The following is a 26,216-nucleotide window of genomic DNA, read 5'->3' on the forward strand; positions in this document are numbered from 1 at the left end:
CTTCATGCCTACCGAATCCTATCTTGGCCAATGAGGTCAACGGATCTCTCACCAGTTAAGAACATTTGGAGTATAATGGGAAGGGCCCTCCGATCAGATCGTGATTTTGACAAGCTAATTCACTAGTTGGACAGAACTTGGCACGATATCCCTCAGGAGACATCCAACAAATCTCTCAATCAATGCCAAGCTGAATAACTGCCTGCATGAGGGCCACGGTGGACTAGTGCATTACTGACTTGCTCAATTTGTAAAGCTCTGTGTGCTGAATAAATCATCCAATTTTTTTGAATTTGTAATCATTTGTTTGTCTGTACATGTACATCATATCTAAGATTTCGGTTGCACTCGAATTTTTCCTTCGTGAGGGATCGCATTTTTTTTTCTTTTTCGTCTCAGAACGTATTTCCTAACATCGAAGAAAGATGAGCGCTGGTGGGATATCTATCTAACCAGGAGGCTAACTCATTTTATATCCTGTCAGGCACCATATCCAACGTACATGAAGATGATTAAAAAACCAAACAGTTGTATTTATGACTGTGGACCTCTTTGATCGCCATGGAATATTAATATGGTGCGTGCCTTGCACAGATATTTAACACATAAAGAACGGCGTCGTTGAAAAACAATAGGATACAGCTGAAAATCAAAGAAACTTGGAGCGATCACAATGGACGACAGAACACTAACACGAGAGCATAGAATTAATCTGTGGGTGTATATAGAATGTCACTCGAATGTACTGTAATAGTAGTGATAGATAAATGATTTGAACACTATAAAAAGACCAAAAGTGCTTTAATTTACGAATCAGTTTGTATGGCTAATACGTGGGTAATTCAGTTATTATCCGCAAATAAGTTATAAAATTTTATTGTAATCAAATAGGAAACTTACAAGAACATCATTTTTCGACGTAGTCTCCTTGTGTTTCAACGCACTTGGTCCATCGTTGTACAAGCTTCCTGATGCCTTCATAAAAGGTTCTCGGTTGAGCTGTGAGCTTCGTCCGAGGCAAATCGACGGCCCCTTAATGCCTGTTTGTGTGGACTAAACAAGTGATAGTCAGAAGGGATAAGATCGGACACGATATGCAGAATGATCCAGTACTTCAAATTTGATTTCTGGAGCGTTTCAGCAGTGTGGGCAGCAGTACGCGGACGGGCATTATCGTGTAACAACACAACACCTTTTGACAGCAATCCTCGGCGTTTGGTTCGAATTGCAGGCTTCAGCCTGGCAGTAAGCATCTCACTGCAACGTACACTGTTTATTGTTCTGACTCTTTGTTCATAATGTTACAATACTGGGCCTAGTGCGTCCCGAAAATCCGTAAACTTTAGTTTTCCTGCGGACGGTTGGGTCTTGAACTTTCCTTGGACGGCGAATTTGGATGTTTCCATTCCATACTCTGCTGTTTACTCTCCGGCTCGTAATTATGGATCCATGTTTCGTCACCAGTAATGGTGGTGTCTAAGAAGTTGTCCCCTTCGTTAATATAGTGATCCGAATGTTTTTTGCATATGTCCAAGCACATTTGTTTATGCAACTGTGTGAGTTGTTTTGGGACCCATCTTGCACAAACTTTATGAAACCCAAGTCTGTTGGGGTTGATTTCGTAGGTAGAACGGCATCTAATTTGCAAACGTTGTGCCACTTCGTCAATATTAATCGTCTGTCTAAGAGAATCATTTCACGTGAACGCTCAATGGTTTCTTCATTTGTGGCGGTAAACGATCGTCCGGCTCCTTCATCGTGCGTAACACTTGTGCGACCATTCGGAAGTTTTTATTCCAGTCGTAGACATTCCGTTGTAGCGAAACACTGTTCCCGTACTGCACCGAAAGTCTTCGATGAATTTCGGCCTTCCGACCACAAAAAACGGATCGCTGAACGTTGCTGTTCTTTGGTGCAAATAGACAGCGGAGCAGCCATGATTAACAGCACGGCACCGATAACAAAACTAACCTAGCAACTTGAAAACTACAAAGACATAACAAGAAATAAACAAAGCATGCATCATCAACGTAAAACGGCAGTACTACCAAAATAAACAAAAATATATGTAAATTGCGGACAATAATTGACTTGCCTTCGTAGAAATCTATTGAGGCTGTCAGGAATGTGGATAAACAGAGAGCGCTTCTCTTGTCTGACACTCCACCCAAGCCCCAAGAAACAAATTGTTGTAATAATCTTCAAAATTGTTGAATTCGCCTAAAAGATAGATTTACGTAGCATCACATTGAGAAAGCACCGCTGACGGCGAACACATTTCTCCTAACAAGAGACCAGTTAGTTGATACCGTCACTGTAGAACTGATGACTTTGTTGACGAAGCCACAACGTCATCTCTGCTTGCACCGCTTCGTCACTATCACAGTGAAGCCCTCCAAAGTGTTCTTTGAGTTTTGGAAACAGATAAAACTCCGATGGGTGGCAGTGAACCCATGGTGCCCTACTGTTGCAAATGTCGCAGCGCTCGTGCGTAGATTCGCATTGTTATGCTGAAGTGTAGGATGCTCTGTATGTTGACGGGCTCTATGAATTCGTCCTTTCAGTTTTATGAGGGTCTCTCGAGCACCGAAATTATTACGTTACACACCGCCACGTTGCACGCTACAGTTCGAAGCCCAGTAGCGGCAGAGGGCTACAACTTTCGCCGCCGAAGAGAGAGAATATACCGAGTAATATGCGTGACGTGTTATACCTCAACCGATAGTGAAAACAGAGTAAAAAATTCGGAGGCATTACTTTTCAACATGCCCTCATACATTTATATAGCCGGCCGAGCGGTTCTAGGCGCTACAGTCTGGAACCGCGCGACCGCTACGGTCGCAGGTTCGAATCCTGCCTCGGGCATGGATGTGTGTGATGTCTGTGATGTTCTTAGGTTAGTTAGATTTGAGTAGTTCTAAGTTATATGAGACTGATGACCTCAGCAGTTAAGTCCCGTAGTGCTCAGAGCCATATATGTGATTGAAACAAACAGGACAGATAAGATTATGAGACATATTTAATGATGATTATCAGAGTGTAGAAATTATGTGTTAATAACAAAATATAATGTAGATTACGACGTTTTGCGAGCGGGGGAAACAGTGACTGAAGAAACAGTTAGCTGGAACAATTCAGTTGTGTCTGCTCTGCACGTACATACCTGAATCTCCTGATAACAGGAGATGAAATAAAAATTGAAATTAATTTCGCACAGACGATTTATAATAAATATTTTTAAGTAGTTCAGTAATATGTTGCAATTTATGTACAACAGAGACTATATATTCAAATTATGGTACATCTTTCGTTTTGTTATGTGGTAGTTAACACGGTTTCCTGTTGATACGAGATGATAAACCTCACGCACGATAGTGACCAAATAGATAAAAAATAAATAAATATACCTGCAGTAAAAAGTAAAATGTAGAATGAGTGATACAAAATTTCCATGCTCATAAATGTATGGTTTCTATTAAGCAAAACTGATCAAAAACTTACAATTTCAACAAACAGGCAAGGCTTTAACATTCTAATACTCGATATCGACGTACATAATTAGGGATTTTTCCCATACTGTTTACAATGTCAAGCAGGAGGACACATTTGACTTTATGATTTATGAATTTTTTCATGGTGTGTTTATGTGCACTTATGTTCAGAAGAAGAGCATAATAACGGGTAGAGGATAGCCGTATTCGTTCAGGATTTGGAAGTCTGGCTTTTGCGTGGGCACGCCATACAAAGACGTTGAAAATCAGTGCACCAGATACTATGGGTAGTGTTACCACTGTAATAACTGTAGAGTGTGGTCTCTTAGTGAACTTCCCAAGGTAATATCCAAAGGTGAGATCTGTGCAGTACACACCTCGGACAACGTCATCAATGTCAGCCGCACACTGAAGCCCCTGCATCGCTGAATATGCCACTTGTATGACTGCCCGTTTTGCTGATAAAAATGTCAAACTTGCTCTAAGCATCGAAGGTAGATTCATTAAATCCCTATGAAATGCTGCAAGATAGTTTCATACATAGACTCAAAGCATTAATCTCAAACATGTGTAACAAGAACTCACCCTCAGTCTCAGCATAGGCAACGGTTAAAGTAACTGGACACATTAAAAAGAGCCGCTCAAGATATGTGCTTCCATCTGAAGACCGTCGCTAACAACCTACCATAATTTCAAAACGACAAGTGTATTTTAAATGAAACGTTACCAGCAAATATGGTCTCCACTACTCACGAAGCAACAACACTGCTGACACAGAAAACTGCAGATTACGGAATCGTACAAATATGAGACCACAGGCTCACTGAATTAAATATTTTAACAGAAAACTAAGACAATTTAGAAAAGAATCGGATACTACCTCTTAAACAGTTCTGTCAAACGATATGATTAGCACTGCTCGCACATTTCGCACTCGATATGTCTGTACTGCTAACTGTGGATGAAGGGTAACAGGCAAATTCTAAATTTCTAGAATTCCGAAAAGCATTTGACACGAATCCCCACTGCAGACTGTTAACGAAGATATGAGCATGTGGAATAAGTTCTCAGGTGTCTGAGTGGCTTGAAGACTTCTTGACAAATAGAACCCAGTACGTTACCCTCACGACAAGTGTTCATCAGAGACAAGGGTAAGACTTCCTGGCAGACTAAAACTGTGTGCCAGACCGAGACTCGAGCTCGGGACCTGTGCCATCTGCGGTCAAGTGCTCTACCAAACGAGCTACCTAAGCACGACTCAAGATCCGTCCTCACAGCCTTAGTTACGCCAGTACCTCTTCTCCTACTTTCCAAGCTCTCCTGCGAACATTGCGAGACCAGCACTCCTGGTTTCGGAGTCATGGCTTAGCCACAGCCTGGGGGATGTTTCCAGAATGAAATTTTCACTCTGCAACGGCACATGCCCTGATACGAAGCTTCCTGGTAGATTAAAACTGTGTTACAGTTGGCAGAGCACTTGTCTGCGAAAGGCAAAGGTCTCGAGTTCGAGTCTCGGTCCGGCACACAGTTTTAATCTGCAAGGAAGTTTCATTTCAGCGCACACTCCGCTGCAGTGAAAATTCCATTCTGAAAACGTCCTCTTCTCAACATCCTCTTTCCCAAGGAGTGTTAGCCTTACAAGGTCCGAAGGTGAGCTTCGGTGAAGTTTGGAAGGCAGGAGACGAGGTACTGGTAGAAATGAAGTTCTGAGGACGGGTGCTCTGTCGTGCTAGCGTAGCTTAGTTGGTAGAATGCTACCTCGAGAAAAGCAAAGGTCCCGAGTTCGAGTCTAGGTCCGGCACACAGTTTTAATCTGCCCGCAAATTTCATATCAGCGCACACTCTGCTGCAGAGCGAAAATTTCATTCTAGAGACAAGGGCATCGTTAGGAGTGCCCCATGGAAGTGTGATAGGGCCGCTATTTTTCTCTGCATATATAAATGGTCTGGAGGACAGGATGAACATCATCTGTGGTTGTTTGCTGTTGATGGTGTACGGGAACGTGTCGTCGTTGAGTGACCGTATTAGGATACAGGTTGACTTAGAATTTCTAGTTGGTGCGATAAATGGTAGCTAGCCACAAAAATGTAAGAAACGTAAATTAATGCAAGTGAGTAAGAGAAACAAACCCGTAATGTCTGAATGCAGCGTCGGTAGTGCGCTCCTTGACAGTCACGTCGTTTAAATTTCTAGGAATAACGTTCCAAAGCAATATGAAAATGAACGAGCGCATGAGGGTTGTGGTAAGGGAGGCTAATGATCGACTTCTAGTTATTGGGAGAAAGTGTGGTCAATATAGGGTTACTGGGAGAATTTTGGGAAACGGTTTGTAAAGGATACAACGAATAGGACGTTAATGTGACCTGTTATTGATTACTGCTAGAACGTTTGAGATCCGCACCATGACGAATTAAGGGACGACATCGAAGCAGTTCAGAGGCGCGCTGCTAGATACCTTATAGGAAAGTTCGAACAACACGTAAGCATTACGGAGATGTTTTGGGAACTCAAGTGGGAATCCCTGGAGGAAAGACGACGTTCTTTTCGAGGAACACTATCGAAAAAAAATATTAGAGAACCTGCATTTGCAGGTGATTGCGGAGAGATTCTACTGCCATCAACATACATTTCGCGTAAGGACCACGAAAAAAAGGAACGAGAAATTAGGGCTCATACGGAGGCATACAGAGAGTCGTTTTCCTTTCGTTCTGTGAAACAGGAACGGAAATGATTAGTGTTACAGGGTAAACTCCGTCACTCACTTTTAGGTGGCTTGCGGTTTATGCACTTAGATGTAAATGTACTTACATTTCGGTGTCTTTCTGATGCCTCCCCCTTCACCATCTCCTCTACTTGTTAACCTATCCTGGTATAAGCGATATACACCATCTTGACAACCTCCGGAAAATCATCCCTGCCTGACGGAAACTAAGAGTTCTGATAGCTAGAAATAGATATGTTCTCACGCTTTTCTTCAGTGTTATATCACAGCCACAAAAAATTTATGAATGACACAGTCTTTTGCGACTGACCGACTTTGACTGTCATGTAATTTTTCAAGTGGAAGGGACAAAAAGTAGTAGTTACACACTACGCTGATCAAGTAAAAATCACAAGAAGTAACGGTTACACAAGTTCTCTGAAGAATAAAACGTGAGCAACTAACTGCTTATTAAGGCATTGTTATCGTCTGTACAAATACAAAACATACTGTTAGAAACGTGGGAAGTGGTAAAATGGTTCGAATGGCTGTGAGCACTATGCGACATAACTTCTGAGGTCATAAGTCGCCTAGAACTTAGAACTAATTAAACCTAACAAACCTAAGGATAGCACACACATCCATGCCCGAGGCAGGATTCGAATCTGCGACCGTAGCGGTCGCTCGGCTCCAGACTGTAGCGCCCAGAACCGCACGACCACTCCGGCCGACTAGGAAGTGGTAACATATTCATGAAGATTTTCTTTGTATTCTGTTACGCAAACATGTAAATTACTGACCATGTGAAGGGTTATTCGTACGTACCTGCGTGGTTTCAGAAGACGACTAAACAAAGACTAGAACACAACTGTCACAGCCGGCAGAAGTGGCCGTGCGGTTAAAGGCGCTGCAGTCTGGAACCGCAAGACCGCTACGGTCGCAGGTTCGAATCCTGCCTCGGGCATGGATGTTTGTGATGTCCTTAGGTTAGTTAGTTTTAACTAGTTCTAAGTTCTAGGGGACTAATGACCTCAGCAGTTGAGTCCCATAGTGCTCAGAGCCATTTGAACAACTGTCTCAGTGGACAGAGCGTCTCTCCAAGTATTTAAATCACATTATTGGTGCTAGACACGGGCTTATGTTAATACATGCATGCAATTGATTGAAGTCGCTGCTGCTTGCTTCACAGGAAGGCGCAACGGCATGCTGTTCTTTGGGTTACATATTTGCAGGCCGAACTAATTCCCTGTTATAAAGTGGACTCGATGACTTGTCTACATACTCTGACACGCCTGCCCCCTAGCAGAGCATTCTGTAATTACGCCGCGGTGCATTTTACGAATCAGAACTTCGAAAGGTGTTGTATGCACAGATACGTGTCATTTTTATGTATGCCTTGAAGTTTTGGTGTAGTCGTCCTCTGCCACCACTGAACTCTTTACGAATAACCCTAAATACGAGGCAGTTACTTCAGTGTCAACAATTTTTGGACGCTTATAGGCGCCCTGACTGCTTGTTTTACATCAGTTGACTCACAACAGGTGCTGTTCTTGTTTCAGCTACTGTTCTTAATTTCTTTTTACACCAGCTGAACTCGTGTCTAACTGTCGTTAAGTTTTATGTTTTTATCGCATATTTCTCGTGGCTGGATAGCTCGTTGTATACGCTCATGCACATAAAGTAGTTGCCGGTTCAGTGTACTGGTTTAAGCGTCACTTACTGTAGTTTTGTTGTTTTTCTTCCGTTATTAATGTTGTATGTAATCACTGTCCATTCCCTACAGCTACCACCTGAAAACCTCACAGCAGCGCAAAATAAATAATAATTACAGTATAAGATGCAAAAATGATGTAATTTAACAGACTTCCTGCCATTTTGTTTGTGTGTGTCTATGGAAATGAAGCTACATGGAGGTTCATCATACTGTCTCCTTGTAACTATACGGTTTCGTCGATGGAATTCTCCTTTTGATGTAACTAACGTCTAATTCTTTCTTGTTAATGTATTCGAATGTAGATTAAGTATCATGGAACAAACAGGGAACCCGAGTAAACGATCATTGTAAATTCATAAAAAAATATATTACTATGTATTTTTTGTTTTTGTGAATCAGGTGAGGTTTTCTACGTCATCGCATGTGTCCGCAGACATATGAAAATGATCAATAATCACAAAAATAAAAGTAAATGAAATACATCAATTTCATTGATCCGTGGTTTTGTTCAGGAGAAATGATAACCAGCAGAACTAACAGAGCATTTTTCCGTTTTCCATCGTTCCTTAGTTGCTTCAAAATTCATGGAAGTATGTTCCGTCTTAGGAACTAATGAAATGCAGGTTGTTTTTTGCCAAACGCGTTCCGCTTCTTATATTTGTAAAGCATCTCCAGTGGCCTGTAACACATGTTAGTTTTTTTGTGTACACTGAAAAGTCAAAGAAACTGGTACACCTGCGTAATATCGTGGAGGGCCCTCGCGAGCGCGCAGAACGGCCGCAACACGACGTGGCATGGACTCGAATAATGTCTGAAGTAGGCTGGAGGGAACTGCCACGATGAATCCTGCAGGGCTGTCCATAAATCCGTAAGAGTACAAGGGGGTGGAGATCTCTTCTGAACATCACGTTGCCACTTATCCCATATATGTCAATTATTTTCATGTATGAGGAGTTTGATGGCCAGAGGAAGTGTTTACGGACGTATGGGGTGTCCCATTGTCCTGCTGGAATTGCCCAAGTCCGTCGGAATGAACAATGGACATGAATGGCTGCAGGTGATCAGACATGATGCTTACGTACGAGTCACCTATCAGAGTCATACCAAGACGTATTGGGGTCCCATATCACTCTAACTGCACACGCCCCACACTATTGCATAGCCTCCAACAGCTTCAACCTCCAACAGCTTCAATAGTCTAATCTGCTGACATGCAGGATCCACGGATTCATGCAGTTGTCTCTATATCCGTACACTTACATCCGCTCGATACAGTTTGAATCGAGACTTTAGGTTAAATTATCGTTTGATGTTGCTTACGATTTCCAGGCAACAAGTTTACAGCCATCAACAGTCTAACGTCGGTATTGACGGGCGTAAAGTACTATGTCGTGCAGCCATCAAGGGTACACGAGTCGCTCTTCGGCTCTGAAAGCCGATATCGATGATGTTTCGTTGAATGGTTCGCACGCTATCACTTGTTAACGGTCCAGCACTTGTTCATGGCTCATCACTTAAATCTGCAGTAATTCGCGGAAGAGGTGCACTTCTGTCACGTTTAACGATTCTCTTCAGTCGTCGATGGATCCGTTCATGCTGGGTCTTTTTTCAGCCGCAGCGATGTAGGAAATTTGTATTTTACCGGATTCCTGGTCACGGTACACTCGTGAAACGGTCGTACGGGAAAATCCCCACTTCATCGCTACCTCGGAGATACTGTATGCCATCGCTCGTGCGCCGCCTATAACACCACGTTTAAACCCACTTAAATGTTGATAACCTTCCATTGTACTAGCAGTAACCGAACTAACTACTGCACCAGACACTTGTACATAGACTTTGCCGACCGCAGCGCCCTGTTCTGCCTGTTTACATATCTCTGTGTTTAAATACGCATGCATATACGAGTTTCTTTGGCGCTTCAGTTATGCTGTTTTGCAGTAGTTACTATGTTACAATTTATCCTGTTTTTCTCTTGTATTTCACGTTAGAAACAAAAAATGGTTCAAATGGCTCTGAGCACTATGGGACTTAATTTCTGAGGTCATCAGTCCCCTAGAACTTAGAACTACTTAAACCTAACTAACCTAAGGACATCACACACATCCATGTCCGAGGCAGGATTCAAACCTGCGACCGTAGCGGTCACGCGGTTCTAGACTGTAGCGCCTAGAACCGCTCGGCCACCCCGGCCGGCGGTTGGAAACAACTTTAGGTTAAATTATCGTTTGATGTTGCTTACGATTTCCAGTATTGCTACTCCATATGTGTGGTCTTGGAGATATGTTCATTAAGTCCCCATACTTCAGATGGTCGATTTCCGCCGTTTTTCACCCACATTTGTTACAACACTTCACTTGCACTTTTCATTGTATGCTCAGCATGTGTGTGTTTACAATATGTAGTGTTGCCAACTGTCACTGTGTTTTTATATTTCGTCTTTTGTTTGTGCTTGAGTTTGGTGTAATATTTTCATTTGTTTTCTATGTGTCCGCCTGTTTGTGTGTTTTGTTAAGAGAGTGATTATTTTAATGTGTGAATGTGTTATTCTTTATTGTGTGAATGGACATATATATATATATATATATATATATATATATATATATATATATACACTCCTGGAAATTGAAATAAGAACACCGTGAATTCATTGTCCCAGGAAGGGGAAACTTTATTGACACATTCCTGGGGTCAGATACATCACATGATCACACTGACAGAACCACAGGCACATAGACACAGGCAACAGAGCATGCACAATGTCGGCACTAGTACACTGTATATCCACCTTTCGCAGCAATGCAGGCTGCTATTCTCCCATGGAGACGATCGCAGAGATGCTGGATGTAGTCCTGTGGAACGGCTTGCCATGCCATTTCCACCTGGCGCCTCAGTTGGACCAGCGTTCGTGCTGGACCTGCAGACCGCGTGAGACGACGCTTCATCCAGTCCCAAACATGCTCAATGGGGGACAGATCCGGAGTTCTTGCTGGCCAGGGTAGTTGACTTACACCTTCTAGAGCACGTTGAGTGGCACGGGATACATGCGGACGTGCATTGTCCTGTTGGAACAGCAAGTTCCCTTGCCGGTCTAGGAATGGTAGAACGATGGGTTCGATGACGGTTTGGATGTACCGTGCACTATTCAGTGTCCCCTCGACGATCACCAGTGGTGTACGGCCAGTGTAGGAGATCGCTCCCCACACCATTATGCCGAGTGTTGGCCCTGTGTGCCTCGGTCGTATGCAGTCCTGATTGAGGCGCTCACCTGCACGGCGCCAAACACGCATACGACCATCATTGGCACCAAGGCAGAAGCGACTCTCATCGCTGAAGACGACACGTCTCCATTCGTCCCTCCATTCACGCCTGTCGCGACACCACTGGAGGCGGGCTGCACGATGTTGGGGCGTGAGCGGAAGACGGCCTAACGGTGTGCGGGACCGTAGCCCAGCTTCATGGAGACGGTTGCGAATGGTCCTCGCCGATACCCCAGGAGCAACAGTGTCCCTAATTTGCTGGGAAGTGGCGGTGCGGTCCCCTACGGCACTGCGTAGGATCCTACGGTCTTGGCGTGCATCCGTGCGTCGCTGCGGTCCGGTCCCAGGTCGACGGGCACGTGCACCTTTCGCCGACCACTGGCGACAACAGCGATGTACTGTGGAGACCTCACGCCCCACGTGTTGAGCAATTCGGCGGTACGTCCACCCGGCCTCCTGCATGCCCACTATACGCCCTCGCTCAAAGTCCGTCAACTGCACATACGGTTCACGTCCACGCTGTCGCGGCATGCTACCAGTGTTAAAGACTGCGATGGAGCTCCGTATGCCACGGCAAACTGGCTGACACTGACGGCGGCGGTGCACAAATGCTGCGCAGCTAGCGCCATTCGACGGCCAACACCGCGGTTCCTGGTGTGTCCGCTGTGCCGTGCGTGTGATCATTGCTTGTACAGCCCTCTCGCAGTGTCCGGAGCAAGTATGGTGGGTCTGACACACCGGTGTCAATGTGTTCTTTTTTCTATTTCCAGGAGTGTATATATATAAAGTGTGTGTGTGTGTGTGTGTGTATTAGGCACTGTCGCACGCGTTTTGTAGAAGAGAGAGACTCCTTATAATTTCTTCAACTTCTGACTAGGTTAGTGATAAGATCGTTGCACAGAATATTAGTCGCCCAATACCAGAACACAGTGATCACTTTGAACCGATATAGATCTGGTACCAAACGTCCATGTGATCTTCTGCCGCTGAGATAAGACATGACACCGAGGTGTTTCGTATACGCTGTTCTTTTGCGTGGAATCAGCGCTGTACGGTTGATCAACCTGCAAACGTGACAGGATAGCAGGAAGGAGCTACCTCGTTTGGACATATCCATAACCAAACCATGAATGAAGTTGTCCGATTTTTTGATGTATCAAACCCGACTGTCCAAAGTGTCTACAAAAATGGTGAACCACTAGCAACCACGGTATAAGAATAGGGATAGTAAAAAGATGTTAACATGCGGGGATCGGAGACTACTGTCACGCCGTGTCAATGTCAGTAGTTTCCAAACGTGACATTAACTGCTAATGCCAGTGAATGCAAGCATATCAACCAGTCCCTAGAGAATACCGAGAAGGGAGCTGTATCCAATGAACGTTTGGAGTCTGGTAGCTCGCTAAAGGTCATTGCTCGCGGCGTCACGTAAAGCTGAATAATTTTAATGGGACAAACGTGGAGGGTAATGTTCAGGCGAATGTGGTTCTGTGATGTTTTTGGATGCTGTTCATACTATAATTCGGGACCATACTTTCAGGTTAGCATGAACAGGAAGAAATATGTTTATTTGAACATTTTCGGTGACCAGGTATTGCCCTTACTTGTACATCTTCGTGGTGAGTATGACAACTATTCTGATGTAACCACAAGCGCCGGAACGAACATGAAGAAGCAAGAGAAGAGAAGGCGGTGAAACGACGTCGGGCAATAGCCCGCTGACCAAAACCTCACCACGATAGGAGCGGCATCTAGCCAAAGTGGGTATAAGCGCCAATCCTGCCAGCCTCGGCCGGACATTAGTGGACAGTATTCGCACTGTGTTAGCACGGCCTAGCAGAGAGTGCTACGATATCATTTATTAGTGATCCATATCCATTGCTTGTTTGGACTTTGTCTATAGCGAAGTAAATTAATGTTTGCATGTCGCACATCTCTTGCGACACTTTTCTAATTACAAAGTTAAGTATTGTCAATCTACTTTATGGAAATAAAATTATTAATCTTATTTGCTTGAATTGCTGTATGGCATTCCGAGAACACAGTATCCCTTAGACACCCTACAGGAGACGAAAACCCCACATTTGGCGACGAGGCCTTCCAAACGAACTCCATGCCGACGGCCATGAAAATTTTTTTGGTGGGTCGTTAATTCTCTCGTGTCTTTATTTTGCAGGAGCGCATAATGCTTTAACAGTTTCTTGTCGTTTCTGCTAATCAGTGTTTTCAGGTGGATGTTGTAGAAACTTCTTTTGTAGGTATTTTTGTCTGTTTGTTGCATTTGTGTCTTCCAACATGCCCGCCCTATCTGTCCTGCCCCTTGCCTAGGCACCGCAGGCGCAAGCGTTGGATGCCACACAGCTAATGCAGAAGTTTGAGTTCCAGACGCAGCAGATTTCGGGACTACTCAAGACGGTGCAGCAGTTCCTAGCCAAAGCTGCGCGCCCGAAGGAACAAGCATTTCCTAATACAGCTGCTATACCACCTTTTATACAGTTTCGTGACCAAGAAGAGGAATGCCTCGAGTGATTGTCATAGTTCGAGGTACATTTACTAGCTCACAATATTCCACGTCTGCAACTAGCAAGCGCGCAGTTTCGTCAGTAATACGTCAGTCAAATAAACGTTTTGTTCATTTACTTATTCGTGGCAAACGTGTGAAATTTCAGTTGGACACGGGTGCCTCTATCACATTGCTAAATCGTCACACAAATGAAGTCTCAGGCTTTCCACGCCTGTCTAAAATTAGCACGCAACTGACAGCTTATAATGGACAAGACATTCCCGTTCTCAGAACATGTACTCCGCCTGCCATGTATCGTTCACATACGCGAACAGTGACTTTTACAGTGCTACAATCACGCGAGTGAGAGAACATATTTGGCCTTGATTCACTTGATTTGTTTGGCTTTAACATTCAGGACAATGTCTTGTCACTGTGTGCATTCCATGCAAAAGACGGTATAACTAGCTTTCTAAAGGAATTCCCGGAACTCTTTTCTGAAGTTTTATGCAAAATTAACAATTTTGTTGCACATGCTACTCTGAAAGACAACGCTCAGCCCAAATTTTGACGGGGCAGAACTGTTCCCATTGTATTAAGCGACAAAGTCGCAGCTGAACTTAAAGAATTGCAGCCGCGCGCGATTAGCCGAGCGGTCTAGGCGCTGCAGTCATGGACTGCGCGGCTGGTCCCGGCGGAGGTTCGAATCCTCCCTCGGGCGTGGGTGTGTATGTTTGTCCTTAGGATAATTTAGGTTAAGTAGTGTGTAAGCTTAGGGACTGATGACCTTAGCAATTAAGTCCCATAAGATTTCACACACATTTGAACATTTTTGAAAGAATTGCAAGATAGCGGAGTTATTGCGCCCATATCAGCTAGGCAATGGGCAAGTCCACTAGTTTTGCTCCCCAAACTTTCAGGTCGCATGCGCCTCTGTGTTGACTTTAAGCCTACAGTCAACCCACAAACTGTCATTGATACTTAACCATTGCCACGCCCAGAGCATCTTATGGACGAATTAGCGCTAAACGCAACTTTTTCAAAAATTGATTTGCGCGACGCTTATCTTCAAATACCGCTCGATGAAGAATCTCAAAAAGTGGGTTTAGTTAACACTCATTTGGGCTTGTTTAAATGTTTGAGTTTGCCTTTTGGCAGTACTTTCACACCCGCCATTTTTCAACGGTATTCGGAACAGCTGACGGCACAAGTATCAAACTGTTCAAACAATTTGGACGACATTTTCGCAGCAGGTAGTCCACCTGAAGAGCATATGGCAAATTTACCTGAATTGTTTCGTGTATTATCTGAGGCAGGACTAAAGTGTAGAATGCACAAGTGTGATTTTTTAAAATCTGAGTTGCAGTATCTTGGTCATGTGATAAACAGTCAAAGTGTACATCCTCTTCTGTCACATTTGTTAGCCACACGAGATTTTCCAGTTCCTCGCAAAGTCACAGAACTGCAGTCAGTTTCCGGGAAAACGAACTATTATACTCGGTTCATACCGAATGCTGCAGAAATCAGCTCCATTGCATAACTTGCGTCGCAAGGATGTCCCCTTTGTTTGGACATGTGTGTGCCAAGTAGCTTTTCAGAAACTTAAAGATGCATTGCTCAGTGATAGTTGCTTGGTTCACTTTGATCCTGAAAAACCAGTTGTATTCCAAGTTGAACCCTTCCTCTTACGGAATCGGCGTGGTGATTTCGCGCGGATTTAGAGATAAAGACAGGCCCATTGCTTTCGCATCAAAACTGTTGTCCAAAGCTCAATGTATTTATTCACAAATTGAAAAAGAGACTTTGGCTATTGTGTATGGTGTCACCAAATTCCACCACTATTTATATGGAAGAAAATTCTACTTCCTAACGGATCCCAAGCCTTTGCAGTCCTCGTTTCATCCGACGAAACCGGTTCCTGCACGGACTGCCCTAAAATTGCAAAGATGGGCTTTGTTGTTGTCTCAATACCAGTGCGAGATTGTGTATCGTCCGACGGCTCAACATGGTAATGCGGATGCACTCTCACGTCTTGTGATTGGCCCTGATACAGACTTTGACGCTTCTGCTGCGTCAAGTCACATCGGTAGTCAGGATTTTGAGTTGCTTCAATGTTTTCCGCTCAACGATAGGAAAATTTCACAGGCCACGAAGCTGATTCAGATCTGAACATTTTGATAACATACATTCGTACAACTTTACCCCTTTTCTTGCATAGCATAAAAACACTGTAGTGCGCTGATACTTAGCACGTCGGCGTAGCCTCGCTGTACATAAGGTTGTGATTATAGTTCAGAATGACGGTGGATAGTCACGTGTGTTGATCCCTAAAGCTTTGCAAAAACAAGTGTCGCAGTTATTTCATCAAGGGCACTGGGGGATCGTTCGCACAAACAGTTAGCACCACAGAAATTCTCTGCGTGGCCTAAGTTGCAATCGCCACGGCAACGTATGCACAAAGACTTTGCAGGACCTTTTTGAAACACTCGTTGGTGGATTGTGGTCGATTCATATGGTAAGTTTCCTTTTGCTGCGCCAGTGAACTCGACAAAGTGAGGTAGCACAATTCGGGTGTTGTCATCGATCTTTTGCCTAGAAGGTTTACGTGAAGTAATAGTGCCCGACAACGGACTTTAGTTCACGTCAAATGAATTTAAAACATTCAGTGAATTCAATGGCATACAGCATCTAAATAGTGCACCGTTCGATCCACAGTCAAAGGGCTAAGTGGAACGCTTTCTCAGAACATTCAAGCAGGAGATGGCCAGAATTCGATCCGCATACACCAGGGATTAGGCATTCCAACTGTTTCTCGCCTGATATCGTTCGCACCCACGAGATGGACCATCGCCGGCGGAACTGCATCGCGGCCGCCGCCATCGGCACTGCTCCACCTGCTCCACCCTCCTCAGCATCCGGCGACGAAGGAATGCCGCAAGTATCTCTTCGCGCCGCATGATATTGTTTTTTACAGGGATTTTAGCTGCAGCAGACGGTGGGTGCGAGGTGATATCATCCGTCGACTTGGGGCTTGTATGTATCTTCTTTCAGGTCCCGAGGGCTTGCAGCGCCACCATCAAAATCAACTTCGACTCAGTCATGTTGAAACGTCCCCTTTTGAAAAATTATTCATGACTGGGCTTAAACTGACACGCAATATTTTTAGCGCAACGCAATCTGACTTTCAATAATCCCTACAAAAGAATGGCCCTGACTAACATTAACCTATACCTTTCACAAACCACTTACCTCACCAAAAATCTTCGTTGCTCGCACTACTGCAATACAGCGAGCGCCACTACTTCCAGCTAAATAAAAGATTCAAACTACTGAAGGCACTAACTACTGGTAGGCATAGTTAGCAAATGAAAGATTTTGATAGAGAACAAATGATGTATTTACCTTAATAGTCATAATATATATATAGCAGTTCATGAAATCCAGTCTTACAAATTTAAAAAATCCGCCATTTCTTTCCCCACATCCACCACTGCTGGCGGCTCACCTCCAACTGTGCAACGCTACGCGCTGTTCACATCCAGCTGCCGCTGCCCAACACTACAATGGCAGACAACAATGCAAACTAGCCACAGAAATGCACACAGCACAGCCAGTGATTTTCATACAGAGCGCTACGTAACGTTGCCAATAAGAAAACATAAACAGCCTACTTACATAGCCCCCATGCTCCCCATAAAAAATTTTACAAATTGTTTGGGCAGTGGCCGATAATGATTTGATCAAATTTTTCATAATTACAGTAACAAAGATATCAAATGCACACACTTATTGATACAATGTTGGTCAAAAGCTAAAATTTTCTCACTGTCCATAAAGACAGTCCTGATCATTCATCACAGTACAGTTGCAGTGCAGAGGTGTACAAATTCCCCTTGCAGCCTGCTTGCCCCTAGCACCTCTGCAACCATTCATGCAGGTCAGCCTGCCGCGATGTAAACACAAGAGTGCGCGTGTACTGAGGCATAGTGGGCAATGCGGGCGATACGGGCTCCCGCAAGCCCGGGCTACCTGGGTTCCCGCAAGCCTGCCAAGCTTCACGGGACCCGCTCAGCTTGCTGCGCCTGACAACAGGTTGCGCTGTCAAGCTACCGTGACTAGAGTAGCCAGGTAGTTAGCCTGCAGTTCATTTATCGCAACGGTGGAGGCAGCACAATGAATAGGTCGAACTTTAGTGAGATTGAAAAAAAATTGACAACTGGCGAATACATGCTGGTAACGAAACAGAGCACAAATGCCGCATGGGAAACGTTTTCGTATGTTTATGAGGCCACTTCAAATAAATCGGTAGGTGTGTCTCAATGCAAACTATGTAAAAAGTTCTTAAGTACTTATTCGGGAACCTCGAGTATGTTACGACATGTGTGCAAATTTGACAAGCAGTTCCCTCACTCCGTAAATATCTTGAAAGAGGACAAAGATTTAGTGGCCGAAAAGTGCGTCGAAATGTGTGCTAAGGACCTGAGACCATTTAGCAGTATAGAGGGAGAAGGATTTCTTAATTTAGGGCAGACACTGATCGACATAGGTAAAAAATATGGCTCAGTTGATATTAAAAATGTTATGCCTTCCCGAGTGACAGTAGCTAGGAAAGTTCAAACCTTAGCTGATAAAGTGCGCAGAAAAACGCTTCCAGATATAGTGCATGCGATTCGTTCTGGTATATGTGCCAGTACAATTGATCTATGGACAGACAATTACAAAGGGGTGCATTACATGTCCGTGACAATGCATTACATAAATTCAGACTGGCGTTTGAATAAATATGTACTAATGTGCTCTGCGTTTCCTGACTGCCCAAAAACTGGCTCGAATGTTCGAAACGAGTTGGAAGATGGCTTAGAAACTATGGGTGTTTCTTGTGAAGACATTGCCAAAATTACGTTTGTCACAGACCAAGGCAGTAACATTATCAAAGCTCTCGAAGTATATCAGCGTCTTCCATGCATGGCTCATAGTATAAACACAGTCTTGAAACATGTTTTGAGCGAACAGTTTTTGAAAGAAAATGTTCCAAATATATTAGCCATTCTTAATACAGTGCGGGCTACGGTTTCGTACTGTGTGAGACTGAACTCATCTTTAAAGCAGTGGGTTTCAACTCGTTGGAATAGTTATTTTGACATGCTTGTATCAGTCCATTCTCAGATTGATTCAGTGAAGGCTGTTTTACATAATGAAGGTGCCTCTGATAAGATGCTGGGTTATGACCACCATATAACTGGCCAGCTTATAGAATTTCTTAAGCCGTTTAAAGAAGCCACAGTTGATCTAGAGAGTGACAAGGATCCAACCCTACATTTAGTTCTACCGTGGTTTTATGCCTTAAAAACTCACTGTACCGTACGAGATAACGATGAATAGGTTTGTAATTTTATTCCATCTGAATATTATAGAACCACTTGTGAAATATGTATGTTGAGAAAATGTATTTTCAGGACATGAAACCTTTGAAACAAGCCGCTGATGCCTTCCTAGAACAGAAAATGTGCGTCAGTATGTTGCATAAAATTGCAACGTTTATGGTGGCTAACTACCGCACATTAAGAAAGTTAACCGAGGATGAAAAAATTGAAGTTTACCAAGCAGCACGACAGATGTGTGCTGAAGGTAAGCTCCTAAGATAATGCATGTATTCTTCATCTACATGTACATGGTTACTCTGCAAGACACACGCAAGTGCTTAGTTGAGGGTTCATCGAACCACTTTCAACTTATTTGTCTCCTTTTCTCGAATTTCGCTCGGGATAGAACACCTACAGCTCTCCGTCTGAGCGCTCCCTTTTTGTATTTTATTCTGATGATCATTTCTTCCAATGTATATGGGACTCAACAATATCTCTTCGAATTCGGAGGTGTAAGTTGGTGATCGAAATTTCATATATAGATCGCGCCACGTCAAAAAACGCCATTGTTGAAATGATTACCACCCCAACTCTTGTGTAATTTCCGCGACACTCTTTCTCCTGTTTTACGATAATACCAAACCAGCTGCCCTTATTTAGACTCTTTCGACCTCTTCCGTCAATAGTAAGGCTCTCCAACTTCGTAGCAATGCTCCAAAAGAGTGTTTTGTCATTAAAACGCCTACAGCATTTTCTGTGTGTCCATTCCTATTTAAGTAGGTCGTAATTGTAATCAGAGGTATTAAGTAGAATCTACAGCCTTTAGATTTGACTGGTTGATCTTGTAAACGAAGTTTAACGGACTTAGTTTAGTACACACAGGGATAACCTCGCTCTTGTCATTATTTATTGCCAAGTGCTAATTTTCACACCAAAAATATATACCTTATTTAAATCGTCCTGCAGTTAGTTTTGATCTTCTGGTGACTTTACAGGACGATAAATGATAGCATCATCTAAAACCTATTATAATTTCAACTATGTGTAGTACGATCTTCACATTATTCTGCAAATATTAATTGGAACCTGTACAGTTTCAGTACAAGTGCCCAATCACAGCAACCAAGAAACAAATCCAGGGCCGTACAAAATGGCGAAATTTGAGGACTGGGCAGAAGAGCCTCCTCTCCTACATGATGAAGTCAGCAGATACTTGCAAGAACACTGTGTGAACGAGGGAGATATTCTACAGTGGTGGAAAAATAACTCCCAACGACTTCCTCGACTTGCGTGTGTGGCAAGAAAAATATTAAATATACCAGCCACTAGTGCGTCTAGTGAGAGAATTTTTAGTTGCGCTGGAAACCTAATTAGCGAAAAACGATCACGTCTTAATGCAAACAGACTTAACGATCTCGTCATAATTAATTCAAACACTAATCAGCAGACACATTGAAAATACAGTAGAACATTAAACGGGAAACTATGAGTTTGAGCGCAAATTTACTAATTAAGAGTGCAGATTTCTTTCTTGTGCTTTCTGGGCGTCAATTTCTGAGATACAAATTTTGTAATGCATACAGTTCATTTTTATTTTAGACTAAACTTTTTGATTTCAATCCTTCCAAGTGACATTAATTATTGTTTGTAAACCATTTTCTGTTACTTGGGTTTGCAAAAGTAGCCAAATATTTTTAGGAGTATCTGGTTTGGCCTAAATAATACTTTCAGGGGAACTGAAGGAAAATTTGTAAAGATTTTATGTTGAAAAGTGTTCTGCAAAATAAAATATTCATTTGTGGAGTAAGGCAATACACATTATAAGTTTAAATTACAATTTATTTTGTTGAGTTCCACACACATTGCAAAATGTAATTTTATTCTTGTATTTCTATATTAAGGGGAATCCCACATGCAGAGTCAAGACCTAGACACTACAAATACTCCTAAAATGAAGAGCGTCTTTTTCCATGAATGTATTGTAATAGGAATATAATGGAAACTCTGAGCCACTCTCCACAGCGTCTATATCTGCGTCATGAGGATTCAGACTCGTCGTTTAGGTCTGTGTTATGAGGGTCTAGAGTCGTCGTTTAGATTTGCATCATGCAAGTAAACACTCGTCGTCTTAGTCTGCATCATGATGGTCCGAAATATGGTCCCTCATGATGCAGACCTAGACTACAAGTGTGGACTCTCATGACGCAAACGTAGGAGCCGCGAAAAATGGCTCAGGGTCGCCATTGTATTCCCAGTAGTATAGTTTTTAGACGAACTGAATACGAAACAAGTCCTTCGATTTTGTTAAAAAGCATTTTGGCAATTTAGAATGATTTTTCCAACTTCGAATGAATTCACAGAACCAGTAAAATACATCCTGGAAAAGTAGTTAAATATTTATATAATTGGTGTCATACTTGGCTGAAACATACTAAAGTTAAAGAATCTAGACTTCCAAAATCTTAATTTGGTTCTCATTGCAGTACAGTGGTTAATAGGGGCGTATATAATTTATTCCTCTGGGGAGGTGACCAATCTTCTTTTTGGGGGGTGGAGGTTCACTTCTTTAGTACAAATATCCATCCGTTTCGGTGTTGAAAAGTGCAGCACAGACTGCATTGCGTTGCCTGGGCATTTATTTATTCCATACTCTCATAGTCCATCTTCCCTCCCGTATTTTCTCTCTATCCATTTAGTCCTCTCCCACTATCTCTTTGATCACCTCCACCCCCCCCCCCCCACTCCCCATCCCTTGGCCGGCCGAAGTCGCCAAGCAGTTCTAGGCGCTACAGTCTGGAACCGCGCGACCGCTACGGTTGCAGGTTCGAATCCTGCCTCGGGCATGGATGTGTGTGATGTCCTTAGGTTAGTTAGGTTTAAGTAGTTCTAAGTTCTAGGGGACTGATGACCTCAGAAGTTAAGTCCCATATTGCTCAGGGCCATTTGAACCATTTTTGAACCCATCCCTTGGCCCATCTCCCCCCCACCCTCTATCCTTCTCCTCGTCCTCTCTCTGTTGGATTCCGCCACCTCAGTTCATCTCCTCTTCACCTATCTATAAAAACTCATATATATCTGTCAACTTTTGTGGTGATCAGTGAATCAGTGTCAAAGTTTATTGCTAGGTAGCATTTATTGTAATACTTTTTGATACGCAGCATTCATAGTTTTGTTTTCTGGTGCGTAAACAAATGAAGTTGAAGGTGTCCCGACAGGGCAATATGCGACATACAAATAGCAATGTGAAAAACATGATTTTCAAGATTGATGCCACAAACATATAAAAACTGCCCCTGCGATTTATCTATCGACATGGCAAATGTAAGCTGCACTGGAAATTATAACCGTTTAAAGTCGAATGGCATGTCGGTCGGAATCTTAGTGATATTGGAATCAAACTGTCCTCACCTTTGTACTTTCCTTTTAAAATTGTGGCTTCGATTACGTTGTTCTTTAACTTCTTCCCCGCAAGCCGGGTGCCATTACAAAGACGTGGCTGGTTTACCTTTCGCAACATGATGGCCGATCCGACTTAATTACAGATTGGGAGGTGGTATCCGGGGAAATCCAGCGAATTTAAAAATTCCGTAGGATAGTTGACTACATCATCTTGGTTAGTAACGGAATAAACCGACTTGTATGTCAGCAATTCGCCAGGTGTCATATTTTGAATATGAAAATTCATTTCGTTAACATCAAGGTTTTTTGCAGCCAATATAACACGTTCACTCAACCAAAAATGGTTTGCAACTGTTAAACGACATTTGCTGTGCGCGAATTGTCCAACACGATGACTGTGAATGTGTCAGACAGCTCTCAAATTTCAAAAAGATCATAGACATTTCGTTTAACAGAAATGTATATATATATACATTTCTTTTAAACGAAATGTCTATACTCATAGACAAATATATATATATATATATATATATATATATATATATATATATATATACATACACATACATATATACATATATATATATACGCATATACATATACATATATATACATAAACATATATACATATATATATATATACATATACATGCACATATAAATATTCAAAAACCTTCTCCATGGAAACATGCGTACATAGTGAACTTTCATAGTAACCCGCAAACGATGTCAAAATCTTTTGTAAGGTACTCTCTTCAATCTACTGTCCGAAATATTATGTAGACAGTGATGTTCCTCTTGATGGTCAAGTGTGCAAAATTTCTTCAAGATCGGAATAAAATTGTAGGTTGGTGTAGAAGTGTGTACGTAAAGTACCCTCCGCCATGTACCATTCAGAATTTTAAGCAGGCAGCGCCCTTCATCCTGCTTTGAATATCAAGTGTGCCAAATTTCATCAAGATCGGAATAAATACGTACAATTTGTCGAGTTCCGTTATGTAAAGGAACCTCTGCCATGCACCATATGAAATTTTATGTAGACTGTGACCTTCCTCTTGGTTTCAAGGTATAGTGTGCAAAATTTCATCAAGATTGTATGCAAGACAAACACACGGACACAATGAAAACGCACTTTCAGTTTTTGTCAAATTTTCCAATTTTTCGGTCGATTTTCGAAAAATTTTATTTCATAAAAACCTTGTCCTGAGAACTACGAACACAGCAAAAAAAATTTAGCCGAACTGGTCCAGGCGTTCTCGAATTTTACGCTTATCAACACATTTGGCAATTAATTTTTATTTATATAGATAAGAAGCCCGAAATATACGCGTAAAGCAAGAATATACAAATAAAACCAATATTTTTTACCTGAAATTAATACAAATAAATATAATGTTGGAGTTTGTCTTTTGGTGCTCAGGTAAAATAAAAACTTTTGATTAACGTTCATAATACGACAATGACGCGCGCAGACTAAACGGCTGCGTAGCGCAGCTCAGCAGTAATATGGGCAGGCAAGCAAGTTTCCCGCAGCCTGCCCGGGTTGGGTTCTGCTTGGCTTGGCTGGGAGTGAAGCAGCCTACCCGTTCTGTTGACAACGAGCGGCGGCCTGCCCGCCTGGCCACCGGGCAAGCATGGGCGGGTTAAAAGCGGGACATGTACACCTCTATTGCAGTGTTTTTCTCAAAGTCTGAGTAATAAAAGAAAATGCACACGGAAGTAGTGGAGGAATTTTTGCCGGCCGCGGTGGTCTCGCGGTTCTGGGCGCTTAGTCCGGAGCTGCGCGACTGCTACGGTCGCAGGTTCGAATCATGCCTCGGGCATGGATGTGTGTGATGTCCTTAGGTTAGTTAGGTTTAAGTAGTTCTGAGTTCTAGGGGACTGATGACCACTGATGTTAAGTCCCATAGTGCTCAGAGCCATTTGAACCATTTTTGAAGTAGTGGATTTCCATGCAGTCTTAAAGAAGTAGTGTTGTCCTTCCAACAGAAAGACAGTGCTGACTCTCGACATGCAGACAGGTAATGAGCCACAACAGAGCAAACCCACAGCAGAGTCATTCGAAGTTTTGAAGAATATTGGTAGGTAGGTCATCACAGAGCAGACCACTGTAGTTCTGGTAGAGTGTATGGTATTGGTGGGCCACCTGAGGTGCAGACCCACTGCAGTCCTTATAGAAATAATGGTATTGGTGAGTCATCAAAGGTGTAGACCCACTGCAGTCCTTGTAGAGGCGGCCAGCAGCCATCTTTGCGACTGTGCAGGTGCACAATCACCATAGAAGAGTCTTGCGGACAATATAGCAAGTCTATAAACCACCACTTGTGCACTCACAAAGATTTTGAGATGTCCTTGGAACCAGCAATGCTGTTAACCAGTCCCTTGCTGAATTATCAACACACGTCCAAACCTTAACAGTCCCTACTTCTCACATATTGTCCATATACTATGACCAACAGAAAAGTGTGCAGTGAAATGTAACTTACAAGTTACTTAATTTGATGTACTGGTGTCAATTACAATTTGATAACATAAGAATACAATAATGAAGGTACAAAATACACCATTAAAAACATAATAATACAGATAACATTTGTAGTAAAACAAGCTTCACAAAAGAATAGAAATAAACAGATACATCAGTGTTACAGGAATTATGACATAAGTAAATATATAAAATAATGGGAATAGTTTTCGAGACATTAATTTCACACTTGAGCACAGAAACAGAACAGAATTAATAATGTCTAAACATCTTTACAAAGTGAATAACATATTATTAATGCAAATTTTATTTGAGGATAACAGTATTCCTCATCATAGTGAATGTACCTTAGTACTAGAAAAATTCTACAACATACATCGTATTAGCTAAAAACATAAAGACAGGAAAAACACATATATACAAGAGTACACAAACACATAGCAAAATAACACAGGGGGAAAGCACAGGGTTTGTTTTCAGTGTAACATTTGGTACTGCAGTATTTTGCAAACAAAACCTTTTTTTTTTTTCTTGGAGATCTCCCTTCGTTCATCATTATTCCCAAAAAGTCCTATCTATACCTGCTTTCTGTACTTTTTTCGTATAACTTCTCAATGCATTTCTTCCAATTCATCGCAACTCATTCTCTTATATAGTCTACCCCCTCTTAAGCTAACTTAAATCTACTGAGCTCAGATATATATACTAAGGGACGAGGCAATGCAGCAGCACAAAACAATTAATACAAACAGCAATGGAAAAAAAATTCAAATTGGCAAAGCAAGCAGCACTAAAATAAATTAGCAGAGCAATTGCAATATTACAACTAATATAAGGCAATGTGCAGCAAACAATAAAAATAAATCAGTAGTAAAACTGGCATAACAGAGTAATACAAAGTCAAATTCAGTAACACTATGCCTGGCAAGCAGCAGCAGCAAATGCAATAACTTATACCTAAACATGACAAAGCTCAAGCAGAAAAAATAGTACACTAAAGACAACAACGCAGATAAGGGAAATGTCTGTTCACATCTTAATATCTATGTCATTAAAGTGGTGCACCACAAAAACTAATTCTACAAAAATTACCAAGTACTTGAAAAGAAAATTATATATGCAGTTACTGTTATTAGTCCCTTCTTATTGTTCTTTCCATTCCAAGAGCTCCTTTTCGAAGAATGTGGATCATAAAGTAATTATTTAATAGATCTGTTGACAGAAAGTGTTCACATTAGCAAATGCATTTTATTTTATTTTATAAAACCAATGCTGCAACACAGCTGGAAACCAGATATTA

This window comes from Schistocerca piceifrons, chromosome 2, assembly GCF_021461385.2.
Source record: "Schistocerca piceifrons isolate TAMUIC-IGC-003096 chromosome 2, iqSchPice1.1, whole genome shotgun sequence".
In the NCBI taxonomy this organism is placed as follows: Eukaryota; Metazoa; Arthropoda; class Insecta; order Orthoptera; family Acrididae; genus Schistocerca; species Schistocerca piceifrons.